A 12,839-nucleotide genomic window follows, 5' to 3' on the forward strand; every position below is an offset into this window, starting at 1 on the left:
GGTTGCTATTTGACGTCTGCCACGTCGTGGTCACGTGACGCGGACGTGACGTCGACGCCTACTTTACATCCCACCGATCACAGGACTCCTCGGCTGCATAACCGTGCCCCCTTCCCAACCAATCGGATTTGCTATACGCGAAAACGACGCCAATGGAAAGAGCTTCCGCCCAAATTTAAATCCGTGGGCGTGGCTCGCAGCAGGAAGTAGGAAAATGGCGGCGATGTTGACAAAGACACAGCGGATGGTAACATACGACTAACAAGAGAAATATTTTTATTTTCTGCTTGCAACTGGACCGTCCAGAGCGTACACGGTAAGTACAACTCATCGTTTTTAAAAAGAAGTACTTTTGTTGCCCTGAAAAGCGAGTGAGCGTGGCGTTTGTGGGGGACGTCGAATTTCGACGATTCTTTCTGGTCAACGGTTGTAAATGATTGTGTTGATTAAAAAAGAAAACTTGATGTAACTCTACTTTTAACTGCCGTTTCAGATAGATTTGGAATTGCATCACATCCAATTTTGCCTAGAGCGTACACGGTAAGTAACACTCGTTGTGTTTAAGGAGATTTACGTTTGTAATAGCAGAAGTGTAGCCGCGTTGCGTTGTACGTGTGAATGTTGGTCCGGGCGAAATGTTAATGTTTAATTTCATTCCTTTAGGTTCCACGGTGTTTGTTGGCTGCAAGTTTTCCACTGCAAGAAGAGGCTCATATCATTGACCAGGAGCGAGCTACAATGGTGAGTAGCCATAACATTTATGTTAAACACTTCCTATTTCATGTCTAACAGTACTTGATTTAACAAATAACCATAAATAAATACAGTGTGGGCACTGAAGTTAACATATGTGATTATACTGCCTAATCTGTCACCGAGTAGATTGTTGCAAAGTAATATAAGATCCAAAGTTGTAATTCAGAATAGTTTTCAAAAGAAGGCCATTAGAATTATATACAAGTCTGATTACCCTGAACAAGCTATTAATTAAATCACAAATTCTTCAATTCAAAGATTTGGTAGATTATCAGACAAATAATGTCTAACAGTAATTGATTTAACACATCACGATAAGTAGATTGAGTGTGGGCACTCTCAAGTTAACATATGTGATTATACTGCCTAATCTGTTACAGAGTATGTTGTTGCCAAGTAATGTAGAATAGATCCAAAGTAGTAATCCAGAATAGTTTTGAAGAGGCCATTAGAATGATAAACAAATCTGATTACCTTGAACATAATAACAAGCTAAGTGTTTAATATGTCCTATGAAGTCAAAATTGGGCACCATCATGTGGTGAAATTTGGAATTGCATCACATCCAATTTTGCCTGGGAACAAACAGATTACATAAATCTTAGTTTTGAATAAGCCACTCCTTCTCAAACAAGTAAACTCTGCCCATTTTGCGCAGTAGATGTTCTGTTAATATCTAGTATTTATACAAAGTCATAATTTAAATTGCTTTCAACCTTCATTCATCGGTTCAACCAACATTACTCGCTCTTATTACCAACTTGTATTGATTTAACTAAGCGTTTAATACTTCCTATCAGGTCTCAAATCGAGATTTGGCAAAATACAATTTCAGCAAATCCAATTTTGCCAGGGAACAAAAATAGATTAAATAAACTAAATAAGTCCTCTTCCCATTAAATAAATCAGAAAAGTCTGTCTTGTAACCAGTCCTCTTCAAACAAGTAAAGTCTGCCCATTTTGTGCCGTAGATTTTGTGTCTATGCCTAGTATTTAAACAAAATCATAATTTAAACGACTTCTTTCCTTCATTCACTTTGGAAATTTGGAATTGCAGCAAATCGAATTTTGGCAGGGAACAAAAATAGATCAATTAAACTAAATAAGTCTTCTTCCCATTAAATAAATTTAAAAAGTCTGTCTTGTAACCAGTCCTTTTCAAACAAGTAAAGTCTGCCCATTTTGTGCCGTCGATTTTGTGTTAATGCCTAGTATTTATACAAAATCATAATTTAAAGGACTTCATTCCTTCATTCACTTTGGAAATTTGGAATTGCAGCACATCAAATTTTGCCTGGGAAGAAAAGTAGATTAAATAAATTTAATAAGTCTTACTACTTCCCATTAAATAAATTAAATACGTCTTACTTGTTCCCACTCCTTTTCAAAACAGTAGTTTAAAACGAGGCCCCTTCACTCAATCTTTAACCTCAACCCCGCACGTTGTGTTGTATCTGTGAATGTTGGTTGTGGCCAAATGATAGTTTTCTTTCATTCGTTTAGGTTCCAAGAAAACTTGATGTAACTCTACTTTTAACTGCCGTTTCAGATAAGCGGGTATTACGTCGCAGTCAAATGCCGCGGATATGACGTAATTGCCCGAACCTCCGCCAAAATTCAAATCTGTTGGCGCGATGGCCGTGAGCCACTGAGCAGCGACGATTATCAACAGAAATATCTTTATTTTCTGCTTGCAACTGGACCGTCTAGAGCGTACACGGTAAGTAACACTCATTGTGTTTAAGGAGATTTACGTTTGTAATAGCAGAAGTGTAGCCGCGTTGCGTTGTACGTGTGAAAATTGGTCGAGGCGAAATGTTAATGTTTAATTTCATTCCTTTAGGTTCCACGGTGTTTGTTGGCTGCAAGTTTTCCACTGCAAGAAGAGGCTCGTATCATTGACCAGGAGCGAGCTACAATGGTGAGTAGCCATAACATTTATGTTAAACACTTCCTATTTCATGTCTAACAGTACTTGATTTAACAAATAACCATAAATAAATACAGTGTGGGCACTGAAGTTAACATATGTGATTATACTGCCTAATCTGTCACGGAGTAGATTGTTGCAAAGTAATATAAGATCCAAAGTTGTAATTCAGAATAGTTTTCAAAAGAAGGCCATTAGAATTATATACAAGTCTGATTACCCTGAACAAGCTATTAATTAAATCACAAATTCTTCAATTCAAAGATTTGGTAGATTATCAGACAAATAATGTCTAACAGTAATTGATTTAACACATCACGATAAGTAGATTGAGTGTGGGCACTCTCAAGTTAACATATGTGATTATACTGCCTAATCTGTTACAGAGTATGTTGTTGCCAAGTAATGTAGAATAGATCCAAAGTAGTAATCCAGAATAGTTTTGAAGAGGCCATTAGAATGATAAACAAATCTGATTACCTTGAACATAATAACAAGCTAAGTGTTTAATATGTCCTATGAAGTCAAAATTGGGCACCATCATGTGGTGAAATTTGGAATTGCATCACATCCAATTTTGCCTGGGAACAAACAGATTACATAAATCTTAGTTTTGAATAAGCCACTCCTTCTCAAACAAGTAAACTCTGCCCATTTTGCGCAGTAGATGTTCTGTTAATATCTAGTATTTATACAAAGTCATAATTTAAATTGCTTTCAACCTTCATTCATCGGTTCAACCAACATTACTCGCTCTTATTACCAACTTGTATTGATTTAACCAAGCGTTTAATACTTCCTATCAGGTCTCAAATCGAGATTTGGCAAAATACAATTTCAGCAAATCCAATTTTGCCAGGGAACAAAAATAGATTAAATAAACTAAATAAGTCCTCTTCCCATTAAATAAATCAGAAAAGTCTGTCTTGTAACCAGTCCTCTTCAAACAAGTAAAGTCTGCCCATTTTGTGCCGTAGATTTTGTGTCTATGCCTAGTATTTAAACAAAATCATAATTTAAACGACTTCTTTCCTTCATTCACTTTGGAAATTTGGAATTGCAGCAAATCGAATTTTGGCAGGGAACAAAAATAGATCAATTAAACTAAATAAGTCTTCTTCCCATTAAATAAATTAAAACAGTCTGTCTTGTAACCAGTCCTTTTCAAACAAGTAAAGTCTGCCCATTTTGTGCCGTCGATTTTGTGTTAATGCCTAGTATTTATACAAAATCATAATTTAAAGGACTTCATTCCTTCATTCACTTTGGAAATTTGGAATTGCAGCACATCAAATTTTGCCTGGGAAGAAAAGTAGATTAAATAAATTTAATAAGTCTTACTACTTCCCATTAAATAAATTAAATACGTCTTACTTGTTCCCACTCCTTTTCAAAACAGTAGTTTAAAACGAGGGCCCTTCACTCAATCTTTAACCCCAACCCCGCACGTTGTGTTGTATCTGTGAATGTTGGTTGTGGCCAAATGATAGTTTTCTTTCATTCGTTTAGGTTCCAAGAAAACTTGATGTAACTCTACTTTTAACTGCCGTTTCAGATAAGCGGGTATTACGTCGCAGTCATGTGCCGTGGATATGACGTAATTGCCCGAACCTCCGCCAAAATTCAAATCTGTTGGCGCGATGGCCGTGAGCCACTGAGCAGCGACGATTATCAACAGAAATATCTTTATTTTCTGCTTGCAACTGGACCGTCTAGAGCGTACACGGTAAGTAACACTCATTGTGTTTAAGGAGATTTACGTTTGTAATAGCAGAAGTGTAGCCGCGTTGCGTTGTACGTGTGAAAATTGGTCGAGGCGAAATGTTAATGTTTAATTTCATTCCTTTAGGTTCCACGGTGTTTGTTGGCTGCAAGTTTTCCACTGCAAGAAGAGGCTCGTATCATTGACCAGGAGCGAGCTACAATGGTGAGTAGCCATAACATTTATGTTAAACACTTCCTATTTCATGTCTAACAGTACTTGATTTAACAAATAACCATAAATAAATACAGTGTGGGCACTGAAGTTAACATATGTGATTATACTGCCTAATCTGTCACGGAGTAGATTGTTGCAAAGTAATATAAGATCCAAAGTTGTAATTCAGAATAGTTTTCAAAAGAAGGCCATTAGAATTATATACAAGTCTGATTACCCTTAACATAACAACAAGCTATTAATTAAATCACAAATTCTTCAATTCAAAGATTTGGTAGATTATCAGACAAATAATGTCTAACAGTAATTGATTTAACACATCACGATAAGTAGATTGAGTGTGGGCACTCTCAAGTTAACAGATATGATTATACTGCCTAATCTGTTACAGAGTATGTTGTTGCCAAGTAATGTAGAATAGATCCAAAGTAGTAATCCAGAATAGTTTTGAAGAGGCCATTAGAATAATAAACAAATCTGATTACCTTGAACATAATAACAAGCTAAGTGTTTAATATGTCCTATGAAGTCAAAATTGGGCACCATCATGTGGTGAAATTTGGAATTGCATCACATCCAATTTTGCCTGGGAACAAACAGATTAAATAAATCTTAGTTTTGAATAAGCCACTCCTTCTCAAACAAGTAAACTCTGCCCATTTCGCGCAGTAGATGTTCTGTTAATATCTAGTATTTATACAAAGTCATAATTTAAATTGCTTTCAACCTTCATTCATCGGTTCAACCAACATTACTCGCTCTTATTACCAACTTGTATTGATTTAACTAAGCGTTTAATACTTCCTATCAGGTCTCAAGGCAAGATTTGGCAAAATACAATTTCAGCAAATCCAATTTTGCCAGGGAACAAAAATAGATTAAATAAACTAAATAAGTCTTCTTCCCATTAAATAAATCAGAAAAGTCTGTCTTGTAACCAGTCCTCTTCAAACAAGTAAAGTCTGCCCATTTTGTGCCGTAGATTTTGTGTCTATGCCTAGTATTTAAACAAAATCATAATTTAAACGACTTCTTTCCTTCATTCACTTTGGAAATTTGGAATTGCAGCAAATCGAATTTTGGCAGGGAACAAAAATAGATCAATTAAACTAAATAAGTCTTCTTCCCATTAAATAAATTAAAAAAGTCTGTCTTGTAACCAGTCCTTTTCAAACAAGTAAAGTCTGCCCATTTTGTGCCGTCGATTTTGTGTTAATGCCTAGTATTTATACAAAATCATAATTTAAAGGACTTCATTCCTTCATTCACTTTGGAAATTTGGAATTGCAGCACATCAAATTTTGCCTGGGAAGAAAAGTAGATTAAATAAATTTAATAAGTCTTACTACTTCCCATTAAATAAATTAAATACGTCTTACTTGTTCCCACTCCTTTACAAAAAAGTAGTTTAAAACGAGGTCCCTTCACTCAACCTTTAACCCTATTTATTCACCTTCTAGGCTAAGTGTTAAAGGCTAAGTGTTAAAGGCTAAGTGTTAAAGGCTAAGTGTTAGAGGCTAAGTGCCAGAGGCTAGGCGCCAGAGGCGAGTTTTTGTGGGCTGAAGTTTTAGTGGGGTTAGTGTGAATACAATCCAAAGAATACAACAGAATACAATACAATAGAATATAATACATAGATTAAATTCAATAGCTCTTACTACTTCCCATTAAATAAATTAAATACGTCTTACTTGTTCCCAATCCTTTTCAAAAAAGTAGTTTAAAACGAGGGCCCTGCACTCAACCTTTAACCTCAACCCCGCACGTCACATTGTGTTGTATCTGTGAATGTTGGTTGTGGCCAAATGATAGTTTTCTTTCATTCGTTTAGGTTCCACGGTGTTTGTTGGCTATGTTTTCCACTGTCAGAAGGATGAAAATACAAAGTACAACGCTTGGACGTGGGCGAAGACGTCACCGGTGAGTCCTTCCTTCCTATTTATTTACCTTCTAGATGCTAGAGGCTAAGTGTTAGAGGCTAAGTGTTAGAGGCTAAGTGTTAAACACAATACGAACAACACAACGATACTGCACTGAAAAACACGATACCGCACTGAGAAACACGATACCGCACTGAACAACACGATACCGCACTGAACAACACCATGCCGCACTGAACACCATGCCACACTGAACAACACCATCCCGCACTGAACAACACCATGCCGCACTAAACAACACCATGCCGCACTGAACAACACCATGCCTCACTGAACGACACCATGCCGCACTGAAAGACACCATGCCGCACTGAACGACACCATGCCGCACTGAAAGACACCATCCCGCACTGAACACCATGCCGCACTGAACAACACCATCCTGCACTGAACAACACCATCCCGCACTGAACAACACCATGCCGCACTGAACAACATTATGCCGCACTGAACATTATGCCGCACTGAACAACACCATGCCGCACTGAACAACACCATGCCGCACTGAACAACATTATGCCGCACTGAACAACACCATGCCGCACTGAACAACACCATGCCGCACTGAACAACACCATGCCGCACTGAACAACATTATGCCGCACTGAACAACACCATGCCGCACTGAACAACACCATCCTGCACTGAACAACACCATTCCGCATTGAACACCATGCCGCACTGAACAACACCATCCCGCACTGAACAACATTACGCTGCACTGAACAACACCATGCCGCACTGAACAACACCATGCCGCACTGAACAACACCATTCCGCACTGAACAACACCATGCCGCACTGAACAACATTACGCTGCACTGAACAACACCATGCCGCACTGAACAACATTATAACGCACTGAACAACACCATCCCGCACTGAACAACACCATGCCGCACTAAACAACATTATGCCGCACTGAACAACACCATGCCGCACTGAACAACACCATCCTGCACTGAACAACACCATTCCGCATTGAACACCATACCGCACTGAACAACACCATCCCGCACTGAACAACACCATCCCGCACTGAACAACACCATGCCGCACTGAACAACATTATGCCGCACTGAACAACATTATGCCGCACTGAACAACACCATGCCGCACTGAACAACACCATGCCGCACTGAACAACACCATGCCGCACTGAACAACATTATAACGCACTGAACAACACCATCCCGCACTGAACAACACCATGCCGCACTAAACAACATTATACCGCACTGAACAACATTATGCCGAAATGAACAACACCATGCCGCACTGAACAACACCATGCCGCACTGAACAACACCATCCTGCACTGAACAACACCATCCCGCACTGAACAACACCATGCCGCACTGAACAACACCATGCCGCACTGAACAACACCATGCTGCAATGAACAACACCATCCCGCACTGAACAACATTATGCCGCACTGAACAACATTATGCCGCACTGAACAACATTATGCCGCACTGAACAACATTATGCCGCACTGAACAACATTATGCCGCACTGAACAACACCATGCCGCACTGAACAACACGATCCCGCATTGAACAACACCATGCCGCACTGAACAACACCATTCCGCACTGAACAACACCATGCCGCACTGAACAACACCATCCTGCACTGAACAACACCATCCCGCACTGAACAACACCATGCCGCATTAAACACCATGCCGCACTGAACAACACCATCTTGCACTGAACAACACCATGCCGCACTGAACAACACCATGCCGCACTGAACAACACCATGCCGCACTGAACAACATTATGCCGCACTGAACAACATTATGCCGCACTAAACAACATTATGTCGCACTGAACAACACCATGCCGCACTGAACAACACCATGCTGCACTGAACAACATTATGCCGCACTGAACAACACGATCCCGCATTGAACAACACCATCCCGCAGTGAACAACACCATGCCGCATTGAACAACACCATGCCGCACTGAACAACACCATGCTGCACTGAACAACATTATGCTGCACTGAACAACACGATCCTGCATTGAACAACACCATGCCGCACTGAACAACACCATCCTGCACTGAACAACACCATGCCGCACTGAACAACACCATGCCGCACTGAACAACATTATGCCGCACTGAAAAACACCATGCCGCACTGAACAACACCATCCCGCACTGAACAACACCATGCCGCATTGAACAACACCATGCCGCACTGAACAACACCATGCTGCACTGAACAACATTATGCTGCACTGAACAACACGATCCTGCATTGAACAACACCATGCCGCACTGAACAACACCATCCTGCACTGAACAACACCATCCTGCACTGAACAACACCACCCCGCACTGAACAACATGATCCCGCATTGAACAACACCATCCCGCACTGAACAACACCATGCCGCACTGAACAACACCATTCCGCACTGAACAACACCATGCCGCACTGAACAACACCATGCCGCACTGAACAACACCATGCCGCACTGAACAACACCATGCCGCACTGAACAACATTATGCCGCACTGAACAACACCATGCCGCACAGAACAACACCATCCCGCACTGAACAACACCATGCCGCATTGAATAACACCATGCCGCACTGAACAACACCATCCTGCACTGAACAACACCATCCCGCACTAAACAACACCATGCCGCACTGAACAACATTATGGCAAACTGGACAACATTATGCCGCACTGAACAACACCATGCCGCACTGAACAACACCATGCCGCACTGAACAACACCATGCCGCACTGAACAACACCATGCCGCACTGAACAACATTATGCCGCACTGAACAACACCATGCCGCACTGAACAACACCATGCCGCACTGAACAACACGATCCCGCATCGAACAACACCATCCTGCACTGAACAACACCATGCCGCACTGAACAACACCATGCCGCACTGAACAACACCATTCCGCACTGAACAACACCATGCCGCACTGAACAACACCAGCCTGCACTGAACAACACCATCCCGCACTGAACAACACCATGCCGCATTGAACAACACCATGCCGCACTGAACAACACCATCCTGCACTGAACAACACCATGCCGCACTGAACAACACCATGCCGCACTGAACAACACCATGCCGCACTGAACAACATTATGCCGCACTGAACAACATTATGCCGCACTAAACAACATTATGTCGCACTGAACAACACCATGCCGCACTGAACAACACCATGCTGCACTGAACAACATTATGCCGCACTGAACAACACGATCCCGCATTGAACAACATTATGCTGCACTGAACAACACGATCCTGCATTGAACAACACCATGCCGCACTGAACAACACCACCCTGCACTGAACAACACCTTTCCACACTGAACAACACCATGCCGCACTGAACAACATTATGCCGCAGTGAACAACACCATGCCGCACTGAACAACACCATGCCGCACTGAACAACACCATGCCGCACTGAACAACACTATGCCGCAATGAACAACACCATCCCGCACTGAACAACACCATGCCGCATTGAACAACACCATGCCGCACTGAACAACACCATCCCGCACTGAACAACACCACCCCGCACTGAACAACACGATCCCGCATTGAACAACACCATCCCGGACTGAACAACACCATGCCGCACTGAACAACACCATTCCGCACTGAACAACACCATGCCGCACTGAACAACACCATGCCGCACTGAACAACGCCATGCCGCACTGAACAACACCATGCCGCACTGAACAACATTATGCCGCACTGAACAACACCATGCCGCACTGAACAACACCATGCCGCACTGAACAACACCATGCCGCATTGAACAACACCATGCCGCACTGAACAACACCATCCTGCACTGAACAACACCATCCCGCACTGAACAACACCATGCCGCACTGAACAACATTATGGCGCACTGAACAACATTATGCCGCACTGAACAACACCATGCCGCACTGAACAACACCATGCCGCACTGAACAACACCATGCCGCACTGAACAACATTATGCCGCACTGAACAACATTATGCCGCACTGAACAACACCATGCCGCACTGAACAACACCATGCCGCACTGAACAACACCATGCCGCACTGAACAACACGACGTCGCACTGAACAACACGACGCCGCACAGAACAACACGACGCCGCACAGAATAACACAATACCGCACAGAACAACACAATACCGCACAAACAGTTTTAGATAATATTACGTCGCAGTCATGTGACGCGGACATGACGTCAATAGGCGGAACTCACGGCAAAATTATAATCCGTGGGCGTGGCTTGCAACAGGAAGTAGGAAAGCGGCAGTTCTGGCAAACAAGACACAGCGGTTAGTAACACGATGACTAACAAGGCAAATATTTTTGTTTTCAGCTTGCAACTTGACCGTCTAGAGCGTACAAGGTAATTACAACTGTTTTTTTTTAGCCCTGAAAAGCGAGGGAGTGTGGCGTTTGGGAGGAATGTCGAACTCGGCGTCTGCTTCCAGCCACAGACGCCAAATTTCGACGATTATTTCGACTGGTCAACGGTTGTAAATTATTGCGTTGACTAAAAACTTTATTTAACTCTACTCTTAACTTTGCCGTTTCAGATATGCGGGTATTACACCGCGGAAATGACGTCAATAGGCTGAACTCTCGCCAAAATTCAAATCTGTGGGCGCAATGGCCTTGAGCGAGACACCGGATACAAACACGACGATTATCAACAGAAATATCTTTATTTTCTGCTTGCAAGTGGACCGTCTAGAGCGTACACGGTAAGTACAACTCATTGTGTTTAAAAAGATTTACGTTTGTGTAGTTTGCGTTGCGTTGTATCTGTGAATGTTGGTTGAGGCTAAATGTTAATGTTTAATTTCATTCCTTTAGGTTCCACGGTGTTTGTTGGCTGTATGTTTTCCACTGCAAGAAGAGGCTCGTATCATTGACCAGCAGGAGCTACAATGGTGAGTACCCCTTTCGTCTTCCATTTATGTTAAACACTTCCTATTTCATGTCTAACAGTACTCGATTTAACAAATAACCATAAATAAATACAGTGTGGGCAGTCACGTTAACATATGTGATTATCCTGCCTAATATGTTTATCACAAATATGTCACTAATCACTAATATGTTTATTTGTTTATCACAACACCTTTGGACCTTCAGCAATCGATTATTTCCCTTCATCTACATAGAGACAGAACGATGGTGTCTTAAACATCTCATTCATTTCACCAAATAACTTCACGCAGGTGGATAACGGCCGTCTCGGTCACGCTATGTTGCGTGATGCAGTTTTGAAGAACCAAATGCATTTATTCAATGAATAAGTCAAGCTAGTTCTATGTTTATGATGTTGTAAGTTACGGTACCGATTGAAGTTGAGTTCGAAGCCAGTGGAAAACAGCGCTGCGTTTGTGCTCTCCAGGTACAAATGTTGTGATCTCTGACTGACGACCGGGCGAGACTCGAGTAAGAGATGTCCAAACGAGCTCCGGCAGGGCGGGCCAAGGCGGAGCGAACGGACGCCCTTCAGGCCGCCAATGACGAGCTGAGAACCAAACTGATGGACGTCCAGTTAGAACTTCAGCAGGAGAAGAACAAGGTGAAAACCTCAACAGACAGACACTGCCTGCCTCCCTGCCTGCCTCCCTGCCTGCCTCCCTGCCTGCCTCCCTCCCTCCCAGTTTTCCCGATGTAGATTAGACATGCGTGTGCCATGACTGTGTCAGCCTACATCAACAAATGCACCGAGGACGTCAGCACCACTAAGAATATCATCACCCGGGGCAACCAACGACCCTGGATGACTGAGGAGGTACGTCAAACGCTACGAGCGCGGAACTCTGCCTTCAAGTCTGGCGACAAGGAGACACTGAGGACAGCGAGAGCCAACTTGAACCGTGCCATCAGGATAGCGAAGCGAGACCGCAGTCGAAAATTTCAGGATCGTTTCCACGACGTCAAAAACATCAGGAGTATGTGGCAAGGCATACGGGCGATTACAGACTACAACTCACCCTCCCCCCCCCCGGTGGGTGTAGTTGATGCTGACTTTCTAAATGGTCTAAATAACTTCTTTGGGAGGTTCGAGGCACTAAACGGCACTCCAGCAGTTAAAACTGTCCCCCATCAGGAAGAGGAGGTACTCTGCCTTGACTCCGCCGATGTGTTGAAGACCCTGAGGAGAGTCAACCCCTGTAAGGCCCCTGGCCCCGACAACATTCCTGGGCGTGTGTTCAGGGAATGTGCAA

The 12,839-nt window shown here is 42.6% G+C and overlaps 1 long non-coding RNA gene across 1 annotated transcript; it reads left to right on the plus strand.

The window, feature by feature from the left end:
• The first annotated feature begins 379 nt into the window (after positions 1-379).
• On the plus strand, positions 380-2,401 carry LOC148378113 (uncharacterized). The gene is made up of 3 exons (XR_015856163.1): positions 380-540; positions 664-741; positions 2,306-2,401. It is a non-coding gene; the product is annotated as an uncharacterized LOC148378113 (long non-coding RNA).
• The last annotated feature ends 10,438 nt before the right edge of the window (positions 2,402-12,839 follow it).

This window comes from Syngnathus floridae, unplaced genomic scaffold (genome assembly GCF_059516105.1).
Source record: "Syngnathus floridae isolate MCC-2025c unplaced genomic scaffold, RoL_Sflo_1.0 HiC_scaffold_64, whole genome shotgun sequence".
NCBI lineage: Eukaryota > Metazoa > Chordata > Actinopteri > Syngnathiformes > Syngnathidae > Syngnathus > Syngnathus floridae.